Here is a 15,495-nt window from a genome sequence, read left to right as displayed (position 1 = left end):
AAGATAAGGTAGATAAAGCCTCTAAAGGTTTGCCTTTGTTATATATTAAGTGCTGTAAAAAAAAAAATGTGCACACTCCATCAGACAAAAGACAACTAACATCAGGGGAGTGAAAAGATGAAAGAGAGACTTCAAAGGTGAGAAACAGAGTGAAAGCAAGACAGAAACCTGCCTCATAGTTGCTCAAATAGACCAATTAGAGCAGCCTATTGGTCCAATTTATCCTGTGAGAAGCTAACAGGCTTTTAAGGGTAAGTACAAAACACCTGACATCCAAACACCAGTTTTCTGTGTGCAATTTCAAATTGCTTATAATGACTCTTAGTCAAGAAATAGATGTTATTAGAGGCAGTTAAAAAACAATGGGATTGACTAATTCCAAGTTACGTATTGATTTATAAAAGCTGGGAAGAATGGCAACAATGTCAGGCATTTAATTTATCTGTTAGGAAGAAAGCTTAAACCAAATAAAATAAAACAAAGTGAGGAATTGTTGTTCAGTATCCTGTTTAGGTAGTGCAGAAGGGCCAACAAATCCTTTATGGACTATGAGCATTTTTTTTTGTTGCAAATTCTGTTGAAGTATGAGGATGATAACCAGTGCCACCCCCCCCCCCTGGTCTTAACCCCAAAAACAATCTTAACCCCACCCCTTAAGCCTCTCTCAGAGCAGTTTTGCTTAAACAAACTACATACATAGAGTTTACTTATGTCAAGAGACATAAGTATTCATTACTGACAATAGCCAAGCCAATGGGATATGATGTAATACATTTCGATAAATAAAAGGAAAAGGAACATACAGTACAGTAAGGCCAATCTGCTGGGCACTTGGCTGTACATTTGTACATAGAGGCAGGCAGGAGTTGCTGACAAAGAAAAGGATGTGTGAACAATTGTGCAGTTTATTACATACAATGTGAATCCAAGGTGAAAACAAAACAGAATATGAAACCAGCACATTATATAGATTTGACTTTGACTTGACTTGACCATGAAGACAACGTTACACAATCACAATACTTGACAAAGGACAATGCCGAACATGAGGGCTTCAATACACAAACCTGGGTAAACAACATAACAAGAAAAAAAATGAAAGTCCAGAACATAAATCATAATAATAATAATACATTTTATTTTTATATAGTGCCTTTAAAGGTAGCTTCTCAAGGCGCTTTACATGGAGAAAAGAACAAGATATAAGAATAAAAATGCATGAGGAAAAAAATTGATAAAATATATGCACAATATAAACATGCATATACAACAGTGTTAATAATAAAAACAGGGTACAAAAAATAATCAATCATGTAAAAGCATTCCTGTAATAACATGTTTTAAGAGATTATTTAAATAAACACAGGGTCTGTGCTTGTCTATCTACCTGCTTGTAGTGAGTTCCACAGTTTAGGAGCATAGGAAGGAAAAGCCCTGTCACCCATAGAGCACAGATTAGTCTGAGGGAAAGCTAGGAGACCAGATTTGGTGGAGCGGAGTTCATGTTTTGGGGTTTTGAAAGATTAACGATCAGAAAAATACTAAGGGGTCTGAAGGAGTTCTAAGCATAGGTGGCAAGAAATAAGCAGGAGTGGGAGCCGGAGTCACAGTCCACGTGTGTATTCTTTTATTCTCAAGGCTTACCTCAAAATAGGCTTTCCAACAAGAACTTCAATTTACACACACAGCTTCAATGACAACAGTCAACATAAACTCAATAATTATATTATTCAAACTGCATACAGCATACAGCTTCAGTCTGGGTGTGTGTGTGTGTGTGCAACTCAGACTCTCTACCCCGGTCTGGCATTCCGCTGTCCTTTTAAAGCCCATCTCCGCCGTCACTGAAATGAGACGTGTTTAGAGTCAATAATCCCCAGGTGATGGCTCTTACTGCTTCCTCTCTCCCCACTGACAAACAAACAACCACGCCCCCCTACACAGTGTCCTAACCATGCAAAGCTTTGTAGGTAAGCATGAGAATTTTAAAATGAACATGAAACCTGACAGAGAGCCAATGCAAGGATTCCAAAATAGAGTTGTGATCTCTTGGCCTGGCCCTAGTCAGAATCCTGGTTGCAGAATTTTGCACATATAGTAGTATATTCAGTATGGATTTAGAGACCCCAGCAAGGAGAACATTGCATTAGTCAATGCAAGAAAAGACAAAAGTTTTGAAAAGCATTTTCAGCCACAGAGTATGATAACATAGGGCATAATATTGCAATACATCTGAGATGGAAAAAGGATGTTTTAACAGTGTTATGCATATGTGGATCGAATGTTAAAATAACATTAAATATAACACCATAGTTATAGAACAAGCTTTATGAAACAGGTGAGAGCCAATAAGCAGAACTGCAGTATATGAGAACCATGATAACAATGACAGAACAAAACTGATAACAGGATAACAAGAATAAATCAAGGTAAAGCAATCACAAGACAGATTTAATAAACACATGGAGCAAGAGAGTCACATGACAAAACAGGGAAATCACATGATAAAGACAGGAACAGGAAACAAGTATCCAAGACAAGACATGTGCTGAGTTCAGAATGGCATACTACTATTACTACTTCTGCCATATGTATTTATGGCAGAATTAGTATGGGTCATGAAGATTAAACTATAAAATAAAAGACATGAAATGCTTTAGCGATATAAAATCTGAAGTAAACATATGTGTGGCAGGGCGGAGGGCGGGGCGGTGCGGGGCCGGGTCGTGATTATACACACCTGGTCCCTTATCAGGCTAATTAAGCCTCGGAGAGGGATAAAGGCCGATGGCAGACGGTGGTGCGACGAGAGAGAGAGATTGTTTATGGACATGTCTGTCACGTGTGTGTTTGTGTCTTTTGTTTCTCATTAAAATATTATTTATATAGTCAAGCAGGTTCTCGCCTCCTCCTTTCCATTGAATACGTTACAATATGATAATCCATCAATATTTCCCTAAATGTCCAAACTTTGGGATGAATTCTAATGGATATTGTTTATTAATGCATTGAAATACCATTCATGTCCTCCTTACCTGGCCTGGTTGCCCAGTTAGGCCCTCTATCATCGAATGTACAAGATCATGTGAGGAGTCTTGGAGTGATTATAGACTCCTCGTTACTTTTCAATTAGCGGATTAGTTCTGTTGTCAAGGGTAGCTTTTTCCACCTGAGATCTATTGCTAAAATATAACATTTTCTTTCACATAAAGACTTGGAAATTGTGATCCACTCACTTATTACATCAAGGTTAGACTATTGCAACTCACTGTACATTGGTCTTCCCCAAACTGTGTTATCCCACCTACAGCTAGTTCAAAATGTGGCAGCTAGGCTTTTAACAGGGTCAAGAAAGAGGGATCACATTTCCCTGGTTTTAGCATCCCTCTGGCTTCCAGTGAAATTCAGGGTCGATTTAAAAATTCAGATTTATGTCTACAAGGCACTATCTGGTCTTGTTCCCCAAAATATCAGTGACCTTCTACACCCTTACTCCTCCACCTGAGCACTCAGGACTTCTGATCAACTTTTATTAAGGGTTCCTCATTATCGCTATAGAACTAAGAGTGACCGTGGCAATTATGTGATAGGTTCTAATCTCTGGAACATTCTCCCTTTCCCTGTGAGATCAGCTTCATCATTAGTCATTTTTAAATCTTCTTTAAAAATATATTTATATTCTGTAGCTTTTAAATAGATCATTGAATAGTTTTAAATAGCTAAATACATGATGTTATTTTTTAAATGTTTTTATTTATTTTATTATGTTTTATACTTAACTTTAAATCACTCTGTCATTTTGTTTGTTTGATCTGTAAAAGCACTTTGGGTCAACTTCTGTTGTTTTTAAATGTGACATTCAGCAGAGCTTGCATGACTGAACAGGTACAGTATGGACATCTTTAATGCATTCCAAAACTCGTATTGATTATCCATCTTTTGACATGTATTCCTGACACAGAGAAACAAAGCTACTTTTGATGTGGCATTTCTGTTATAAAACAGTGGTCTAATATCAAAGTTGGAGACCTGGAGTATGAGCTTTCTAATGATAATGTAAGTATTAAATAAAATAACTTAAAATATGGTAGAAGTACATACTGTACCATCTTCTTGCTTTCTTGTTTCACATTCTTGGCACCTTGTTCTGATCCTGATGGGTAGCTTACAAAGTCATAGCTATGACTATCTAGTCAAGTCATTTTTATTTATATAGCACCTTTCAAAACACACATTGTTTCAAAGCAGCTTTACAGAAGATCAGGCATTAACAGAAGATAAATCTGTAATATTTATAATGTCTTAGTCATCATTGTGTAGTTTGATAAAATACGATTGTGAATTGTGTTTGAAAATAAGTAATTTAATAATAATTGTATTTATAACCTCCGAAGGTGACTGTGGCAAGGAACACAAAACTCCATAAGATGTTGGTTAATGAAGAAAAACAACCTTAGGAGAAACCAGACTCACTGTGGGGGCCAGTTCCCCTCTGGCTAACATCATGAATATAATGCCAATATTACTTATGTATAGCAGAGGTGGGAGCAAGTCACACATGTTCAAGTCAAATCAAGCAATTCAAGTCAAGTCAAGTCAGACTCACCTAAAGCAAGTCAAGTCAGTGACTCACCTCAAGCAAGTCAAGTCGAGCCCTGATGAATTTCAAGTGGAGTAAAGCCACAGTACTAAAATAAAGAGGTAAATTTTTTTAATAAATATTTATTTTTGCTCTGAAAAGATTAACAAATACATATCTTTACATACATTTTTTTACTTGAATTGTATAACAGTAATGTGTCATACTATATACTGTGTATATATATATATATATATATATATATATATATATATATATATATGGATGTCCCAATCGCAAGTATCGGATCGGAGCGGATATGGCATTTTTTAACTGATCGGGGATCGGCAGTCAGCCTGATCACCTTACTCCGATCATTTACGTCAGCTGAGCACAATCTGTGGCAGAACGTAAACTGACAAGTAACCCCGTGGCTAAAATGTCCAGCAAAGTGGAAATATTTTGAACTAGAAAGTGAAAAATGTTCAACATCCACTTGCAATACGATTGTTTCGCGAGGCAGTAGCAATAGAGCTGCAACGTAATATGGCGAGTTCACTAAAACAACACAGGAAAAGGCTGCTGCGCCGAAACAACAAACAATGGACAAAACTTTTAAAAAGGAAAAATATCCTCGAGTGAGCGTAAAGGCCAAAAAGATTACAGAGAAAGTGGTTAAATTCATAACTTTGGACAACCAGCCCATCTCTGGTAGAGAATGCAGGTTTTGCCGACTTTTGGAGCTTTTGGATCTATGCCCTGCTGTCTCGACACTACATTTCAGACACTGCCTTACCAGAGCTGTACAGTAAGGTTCGTGACAACATACGAGGTGATTTAAAACATAATGTGACTGCTGTTAGTTTTACAACAGACATTTGGAGCTCTGATGTTTGTCCCATGTCATTACTCAGCCTCACTGCACACTGGATTGATTCCTCCACTTTCGAGTTTAAATGTGCAGTATTGCATGCACACCAGTTTCGTGGGTCTCATACAGCCGAGCACGTAAAAAAGGGCATCAAGGAGATGCTGAACACGTGGGAATAAACAAGCAACAAGTACATGTTATTTTGGATGACAACGCAAGGAATATTTTTTGAATTAGTTTTATTGAATTCATTATTGTTGAACTTGGGCTTGTTCAAGTGTAACTGTTTACGCCACTTTTAAGTGGAACTGCGAAATTTTGAATGAGTTCATATAGAATACATTTTTTGTTGTGACTATTCAAGTCGTGGTGGTGGTGGCGTAGTGGCTAAAGCACAGGGCTGTTAATCAAAAAGGTCACTGGTTCTAACCCCATGGCCACCAACATTGTGTCCTTGAGCAAGGCACTTAACTCCAGGTTGCTCCGGGGGGATTGTCCCTGTAATAATTGCACTGTAAGTCGCTTTGGATAAAAGTGTCTGCCAAATGCATAAATGTAAGTCAAGCTGTTTACACCATTTGTAAGTGTATGTAAGATTTCTATTCATACATACATAACTCTTTGGATTTGTGATTTATTTTTGTACCTGAATATTAAAGTTAAAATAAGCTATTACACCATTCTAAGTAGAAGTTGATTTTATGTTTAAGTTTTATAAAAATGCTTTGATTAAATGCATTAGTTAAATGCATTAAGCTGAAGACATCTTTTAGTTACTTTGTTAATTTAGTTATTTTTGTAAAAAAAAGTCTGCAGCTCTAATATCTAGGCAAATACAAGTATACACAGTATCGGCAGATATTTCATATTTAAAAAATTGGATTGGGATCGGGGCCAAACAAGAAGATCGGGACATCACTAATATATATATATATTAGTAAATATTAAAAATTGTGTTAATGAACATGCACAGTATTTTTTTATCGTGGGCACTTAAAAATACTCTGAAACCTTATTATCCTAATTGTTTACATTTTTTTAATTAACCAGTTAAAATTTATAACAAGTATGCTGTGTAAAAATGTGGTCAGATTTTTCACATTGATCTAACAAAAATGGCAGACGGGCTTAATGAAAATACAAATTCTCTCTCTGACATTAAGTGGCACTTATGGAACAGCAGAAATATAGCTGTTTCCCTGGTAATGCATGTACACAAAGCAGCACTGTGCTTATAAACAATACTTTATTAGGCAAGATGAAAAGAAAATGCCATCGAAGACAGTCAGTTCCCTTCAGAGATACATTTATATAAAATAGTCATAAAGGTATTGCATTCAAGGGCTTTAGTTAAAGTATTCAGAAGTCATAATCACTATGAGAGCACTTGGATTTCATCACGAGTCATTCTGTATATTTTATACTACTTGTCACGTTTTAAATGAAGCGTTGTGACTGCAAATCTGCCTGTTATGTTTTTATATTGCCAACAAATGGTTATGGTATATTGTTGACTGTTGAGAAGGTTTAGAAAGGAAACACACATTTAGAGGCAATGTCGGGTATTTTCAACCTTGTCACGCTACAAAACATGAGATTAATCGTGAATCATTTTAATTTACTGACAACCCTCAAACATTTGAACAGTAATTTTACATATGAATCTTTCTGGATAATGAAATGATAATGATATGATTTACTTACCTTTCCTTGTGGTTTTTGAAATGTCTGATGAAATTCGAGGTTGTGGTGGTTGTATTGGATATGTTTGCGCTGCATGTTGTGCATTTGGCAAATCTTTTTTTATTCACACAGTCCAATTCGAAATCTTTAAATCCAAAGGAGATTATTTTGGGAACTTGACAATCATCTATCATTTTGGCGAGTTGTGAGCGCAGCGTTAACTGCGCAGATGCAGATCAGTGGTGCTTATATTTTTGTATATTAATTAATTGATGTCGCAATATTTTTTTAAACTCATTTCATTAATGTTTCTAAGAAGTTTGAAGTCATTGTCGAGTCATTCAGTTCAAGTCAAGTCTCCAGCCGCTGGTTCTCAAGTCAAAGTCAAATAATTTTCTTCATTTAGTCAAGCAAGTCACAAGCCCTTAAATTTACAACTCCAGTCAAGTCATGTAACTCGAGTCCCCCACCTCTGGTGTATAGTGCAATTTATGGTTTAAAATGATTAAACTAAGTAAGTGTTAAGGGTCAGTGTTTAAACAAAGATTTTGTAAGAACTGTAAGATTAATGATTAATGTCCTTGGAGATCATCCTGGATTAACTGCAGAAGTTCACATAGGTGCAATTGTCCTTGTTTGTTAGCTGATGAAGTGTTTAGTTGGCAATTAATTGATAGTCAATGTATTCCATTTCAAGAGTGTAGTCCATCATTAGACCGAGGTGATGCAGGCAAAGATCAGTTTGGTGCATCGCAGTTCAACCTGTATGGTAATTTCGGTAAACTCTATCCTAAATCCACGGTTCAGGCAATGGCATATGAAGTATCCCATGTCTTATGGTTGGAGTTGGCATCAGTTCATCCTCTGAAGTCCATCGCAATAGACTGAAGTGATGTTTGGCTGGCACCGGCTGCTATTAGTCATCATCACACAGCGACACAAAGCAGGAATGGAGCTGGATCCAGCTGGTTCTGGTGACCTCAGGATAGGAGTTCTGAGGTTGAGACAGAGAAACAAATAAAATAATATTAGCATAGATGCCATTTATAGATCATGATCATGGTTTCTGGTTCGGTAGACATAACTAAAGCAACCTAATTGAGAGTTGAAGGATACATTATGTGTGTGCCTGGCTTAATAGATGAGTCTTTAGTCTAGACTTAAACTGAGTGTGTCTGCATCTTGAACAGTGTTAGGGAGACTATTCCATAGTTTAGGAGCTAAATATGAAAAGGATATACCTCCTTTTGGGGATTTTGATATTCTAGGAATTATTAACAGGCCAGAATTTTGCGATCGTAATGAATGTGATGGAATATAGCATGGTAGAAGATCACTTAAGTACTGTGGAGCTTGACCATTCAAAGCTTTGTACGTAGTTAACAGAAGATTTTAATTAATAAAACATTTAACAGGTAGGCAATGTAACAATGATAAAATAGATGATATGATCATATTTCTTGGTTCTCGTCAGCACTGGCTGCTGCATTTTGAACCAATTGAAATGTATTATTGATCTTGCTGGACATCCTCCCAGTAAAGCGTCACAATAATCTAGTCTTGAGGTCATGAAAGCATGAATTCGTTTTCCAGCATCAGCAACAGAGAGCACGCGTTGTAATTTAGCAATATTTCTTAGGTGGAAGTATGCTGTTCTACAAACGTTGGTAATTTGTTTTTCAAAGGACTGATTGGTATCAAAAGTAACACCTACTTTCTTCGCTGTTGAAGATGCTGTAACAGTACATCCATCGAGAGTCAAATTATATCTGCTTTTTAATTTAAAATGTATTGTTAATCACCGTAGTAATTACAAAAGGGTACATGATGACATGAAGTTCATCAATAGTGGCCCTTCCAGGAGCAATGACCAAAAAACTTGTAGAGACAGTGCTCATTGTCACTCATACAAACACTTAACACCATCAGGTTTAAGCATGTAAAATAAATTATGCAATAACCATTAACTAAATTACATAAAATATAACCAGGAACACCCCGAAGTACATAACTGATATTAAAAATAAGAAGAAAAAGGGTTACACAGGGAATTCTGGGAATGCCCGATTGAAATGTCTGTTTTTTTATCGTAATATTAACAATCATTTACCGTAAAAGTACATGTACTCTCTTGTTAAACATAATATACATTTTTTACCGTTAATTATACAGGAAAATCCTACTTTTTCATCGAAAAAAATAAATGTTTACAACATTTTAACATAAAACTACATGAATTGTCTCTTTAAATATATTTTAAAAATGTTAACGTATATTTTATGGTAACTACTCATTACCATATTTTTTTTACTGTAACATTCTTACAGTCTTAAAATTATGGATTTTTTTTTTACAGTGTACATCCAGTATATACGTATATACGTGTATGGGCCAGGGGTGTGTCACTTGCGCATTTGTGAGAACACAATAAATGCAGACAGATAACTTTTGGAGCAACATATACTGCCATCCAGCACCATTTTTTCCAGGGAAGTCCCTGCATTTTCCAGCAGGGCAACTTTAAACCACATACTGCCTAGATTTCTAGTGCATGGCTGTGTAAGCAGAGTGTGTGGGTGCTAGAATGGCCTGCCTGCAGTCCTGACCTGTCTCCAATTGAGAATATGTGGCGCATTATGAAGCACACCATACGGCAACAAAGACCCTGTGCAGTTGTGCAGCTAAAGACCTACATAATGGATGACTGAGGGAAAATTCCACTTTCTAAACTTAACAAACTTGTTTCTTCAGTGCCCAAATGCTTAATAAGTATTATTAGAATAAATGGTGATGTTTCACAGTGATAAACACTCGACTGTCCCAACATTTTCTTGCTTGTAGCAATCATCTGATTTGAAATTACTGTACATTTTCAAAAGACAATGAAATTCACAAGGAAAAACATAATGTAATGTGTAGTTGTAGTGCTTTCAATTCAGCAAAGGGTAAATATAATTTACAAATCACTCCTCTTTGTTTTTATTAGCATACTCATAGCATAGCATACTGTCCCAATTTTTCACAATTGGGGTTGTACAGATTTAGCTGTTTCGGAAGGAAATTGGTACTTTAATTCATTAAAGATGCATTCATCTGATCACAAAAATATAGTCAGGACATTACTGTTGTAAAAAAACAGCACCATCTCTATTTAAAAAAAGTTATTTTTGATAAAATCTAGACAGGCCCCATTTCCAGTAGCCATCACTCCAACACCTTATCAGTAATTATGCTAAATTGCTAATTTGGTTCTAGAAAATCACTTGCCATTATATCAAACACATTTTTTACATTTTTTATATATACATACATATATATGTATTTTTTACTGTAGCATTTTTACAGTCTTTTACCGTTAAAATTATGGCCAAAATGGTAAAAGACTGTAAAAATGCTACAGTAAAAAAAAAAAAAAAAAAAAAAAGTAAATTGGTTAACGAGTAGTTACATTTTTAATATACGCTTTAAATTGATTTAAAAAGACAATAAATGTAGTTTTACAGTAAAATGTTGCACAAATTCGATATTTTTTATGTAAAAAAAATATGATTGTTCATTGTTTTTACATTCTAATTCATAGTGCATTAACTCATTTGAACAAAAGCAACTTTTCATTTTAAAGTTGAAATGAACACTAACAAAGATGAATAAATGCTGTAAAAGTATTGAATATTGTTAGTTCATGTTAAGTAATGTTGTTAACAAATTTTAACAAATGGAACTTTATTGTAAAGTTTTTCTGAATAATAATAATTATTACAATTAGTTGTAATAATTATATTACTGATTCCTCTACAATTTACATTACATTTATATTTGCATGTTTTATTTGATATTTTACTGTTATTGTTTTGTTTGCATGTAAAGAAATACCAGTACAGCTATTTATAATGTTTTTGACAGCAAATCAACTTGCATAGCTTGAGTATACAGTAGATAGGACACCAGCACTGAGGATAACAATTAATTGTCTCTGAAAGGTGAACAAAATAGTTTCATACTCAAGGGACATTTTCAATGTCACCCATACTTAGCAAATGCACACAAAATCACACACATTCAAGAGCACATTCCCTTTGATAATATGTTTACATACCAAGTTTATTCTCAAACTTTTTAAGTTTTAAATTAACCATATATGTATAATATAGTACTTTGTTTATTTTACTTCAATATATTTTCATCAAGAAGGAAAAATGTTGTTTGAAACAATGTGCTGTGACAATAACCATGCACTCATGTCATGCAATATTTATGCTAAGAGTCTTGAATTACACAGATCTCAATGTGCTCTCTACTGCTGTGTTGAAGTCAGTATTGTATACAGAAATAAACAGAGTGTGGCTCAAAACAGCCTGATGGCTTAGTGTGGCAGTTCATAAAGCTGGGTGAAAAAGCTCTACAAACCAACTTTCCCCCACAAGAACTTCATATTTTACTCCACAATCCAAATCTCTCATTAAGCCTAACCTGGAGCCTAACCCATAAACCCATCCTTGCTATTTCCTTGCAATGGCAAAGGAAAACCTAAGAAATCTACAGTATTTTTCAATCCTCATTCATCAGTCCATGAAGTTAATAGTCTTCCCAGAAACCAATGAAAACAAACGAAACACATGTTCCCACTCTTTCCCTTAGAACATGATTATCATTCAAATGTCTGTATTTGGAAATACTTTTGGCTGTGACAGTTTGTCTAGGCCATGTAAAATTTATCACATAGGTGTTTATAAACAAAAATTGCTTACATTTTTACTGCTGGACCATTAAGAAAAGTTTGAGACTGAAAAGTTGGAAGTTATGTTTACCATTAAATGGTAATGTAGACATTTTGGTTCTGATACACAAAACACAAATATAAAGATTTATCTCGCTATATTGGCTATATTGTACAAAATGTGTTGTGAATTTGTGAGAGGTATATTCAAACTTTGATTTTTATATTTTATGTTTTAGTTTTTAGTCAATCTACTCAGCAGTGTTAGAAGAAGTATTATAGTAGTACTCTTGCTCAAAGTAAAGCCTTGACTTATTTGACTAATGTTTAACAGATCCCAGTGGACATGACGGACCCACTCTCATGTGTTATGAGATTATAGCACCTGTGCAGTCAAAAACAGTCAAGAGGCTGTGTGTGACTGAACGGGCGCACGTGTGTGTGTGTGTGTGTGTGTGTGTAGTGGTGGGAGATAATGCAGATTCATTTAATGTTGCTCAAATTAAAATGATGTCAGAGTCTTTAAAGTGGATGGACAAAGTAAATACGATGGTCCTGGGAAGTGCCATAGGGACTGTCAGGGGCAAGCAGGCGTTTGATGGAACAGGATTTAACACGGCTCCAACTGCACTATTGAATTACCTATTTGGCCCAGCGATCCAGCAACATTTAATTAAATAGCCATGCATTAGCATCCATGCGTGCCAGGCTGGCGCGGGGTGTATGTGTGTGAGAGAAATTTTAATCATTCTGAAATACAAAATATATATAAAAAAATAAAAACTTAAAAAAATATTATTCCACATCACATTTTCACTCCTTCACAATCTCTCACATTCTTTCTTATTCACAGTTGATATGATGTGCTTTAGCTCAATTAGCTCTTATGCAGCAAATTTCAAGTGCATACTGTATATTTTTGATTTATAAATTAATTTCAATTTATATCAAATAAATGGAGCTAAATGCACCTTTTAAGTAGTCCAAACAGTTTATAGGCAAGTAGGCCACAAAAATCCAAATAGAAAAAGTCTACACAAAAAGGCTGCACATTATTATTGATTTAAAAGATGACATACAACTCTGCAAGATATGTTTGAGTTTTACTGCAAGAATATCATCATGCTCAGTTTGGCCTGCAAATGATCACATTTAAAATCATAAAAGCATAACAGATCAATATAAACAAGTGCACCCCCCCCAGGGAATGTATGAAATGCATATTCAACACTAGGCTGCGCTTATATAGGCTACAAAGTCCCTTTGTACAATTTTATAAACTTTAGCTGCTCAAATTATGGTAGTGGTATGTAAAATACAGACACAAAATACCTCTGGATGTCAAAAAAGTACAGGCTGTTGAAAATCTAGGATTTTGGTTCATTCAAGACTGCTGTGTGTCACTAGACTATTTTAAATGGCAGCACTGTGTACATAGTTAACAACATATTCTCCTCACAAAGTTAATATTGAAGAAAGAACAGTCATAAAGGCTCTGTCCATAAATTTGCAGACAGATATGACAAACTGATCTAAGATCAGATAAAACAGTAGTCAAAAGAGCCCACATCTGATCCCGGATCAGCCCTTGAGCACCCTGCTAAAAAATCGAACTAACCAGCAAAAATCTATGTTGGTTAGTGCTGTTCAGTGCTGGTCTAGCTGGTGGACCAGCATAGCCATGTTTTCACCAGCAAAAACCAGCTGGTGACCAGCTATGCTGGCTTTTTTAGCAGGGTAAAAAGCCAACACCAAAGAGGGATGTGCATGCATATAGTGACAGAGGAATGTGAGAGTTGATTCCACTGGTGGAGAACAGGAGTGATAAAACAAGAGTAGATAAGAGTAAAAGAACGTCAGGAGTCATGTTGTCGTGGGACAAGTACAAGAGAGAGGTGGTGCGGACACAAAAGGAGCCCTTTGTCATTTTGGAGAAGGCCTAAGAGACTCTAGGGCTTATCTTAATCGTACAGGGGAACCTTTTAACAGGTCAAACTCCAGATACTACCCTCAATGTTTGACAAACACACTCATCTTTTCTATGGACCCTTTTCACAGACTGTGATGACATGTTTCCGCCTTATTTAGCAGTGTAAATCTAGCAAAAAATTTTTGTATTTGCACATTTCTTTCAATTATTTAGTATAAATTTATGACATTATACTTTGTATAATAATACCCTGGAAAAGGTTTTAGAAAATGAGTTAACAATTGCGGTAAGGTTTCCAATAAAGCTGCTGAGGGAATGACAGTTTATTTGCCATCTTCTCTCTTCTAAATGTGGGGATCCATCCTCTCCAATTTTTTTCATCATTTGGAAAGTTGTGAAAACATAATAGTTTTTCTTTGATGTTGGAGCAAATGTGTAAGCAAAAAATATATTTGTCATGGTCTCCCATTCACTGTTTTGGAAGATTACCCAGCAATCAATTACTTCTGCATTCCAAAACCCAGAAGTGTGAAAAGTGTCTATAGTTTAAAGGAGCTGATCAAAATTTACTGTACATACATCCACAGATCTAATTAAAGGGATAGATTCACCTAAAAATGAATACTCACATGTTTTTTTTCAGTGCACAAAGGGAAGCTCTTCAAGCTTAAAAAGAATGCAAAAGTATAAATCATAAGTCTTATAAATTATTCAATGCCTTGTTCTGACATTTGGAGACAAACAAACTGAAATCTAATTTATTATTTGATGCAAACCCATGCTCTCCTGTGCACGTTCATTTTCAGTTTGATTTCCGAATACTCTGGTTCATACAAATAATGCTGGCCATAGAAATGCATCACCCCATCGACTACAAACTCTTCAGACATTCGGTTCTCTGGTTTGTGTGCAGCTGTGTTGTGTTCTGTTGTTAATATCTGGTGGTCTGGTTTTAGCAAATCAAAGCTCTTTCTTGCTTGTGCGCCCCATCTTGCACTCCCATGAATGTGCAAAGCAGATTTAAAAACAATCAAAATGGTCACAAAATAATAAATTAGATGTTGGTTTGTTTCTCACCAAAAGTTATCATAAACCTTCAGAATGGTCACATGGAATAATTTAATAGGCTTCTGAATTATACTTTTGTGTCCTTTTGGAGCTTGAAGAGGTGGTTACCATCCACTGCCATTATGTGACATCAGCGAGCATGACATTTTATCAAAATTTCCACTTTGCGTACAAAACAACACAAGGGTGGGTAGATAATGACTAAATATTCATTTTTAAGTGAACTAATCCTTTATCATTTTAGAGATAAATATCAATGCAATAGTAAAATTTCCCATGAAATGGCTTAATGAGCACAGTTTCCTTTCCTGTATCAATGCATTTCCTATTGAAACAGGAAGTTGGGGTGGGATATGTTAAAGGGATCATACCTTTTTAAATAGCCAATAGCATTTAGTTTATATCACAGCCATGAACCATGATTTGTGACTTGCTTTTGTGTGGTAGGTGGTAGGAGAGCATTTTAATGCACAAAAATTAGCATTTTCCTATGTGAACAAGATAATAATTTTCGGTCCATATTACTTACTGACTGTCAATTTGAAGTCTGATAAAAGTAAATTTTCTCAACTTTTAGGAGTCCTACACTACAATATAGATGGTTTTGAAGCTAACAGACGAAGCTAACAGACCAAAATCCACAAAAT

Source organism: Xyrauchen texanus, chromosome 38 (assembly GCF_025860055.1).
Source record: "Xyrauchen texanus isolate HMW12.3.18 chromosome 38, RBS_HiC_50CHRs, whole genome shotgun sequence".
NCBI classification, from domain to species: Eukaryota; Metazoa; Chordata; class Actinopteri; order Cypriniformes; family Catostomidae; genus Xyrauchen; species Xyrauchen texanus.
This window is presented reverse-complemented; position numbering follows the sequence as displayed.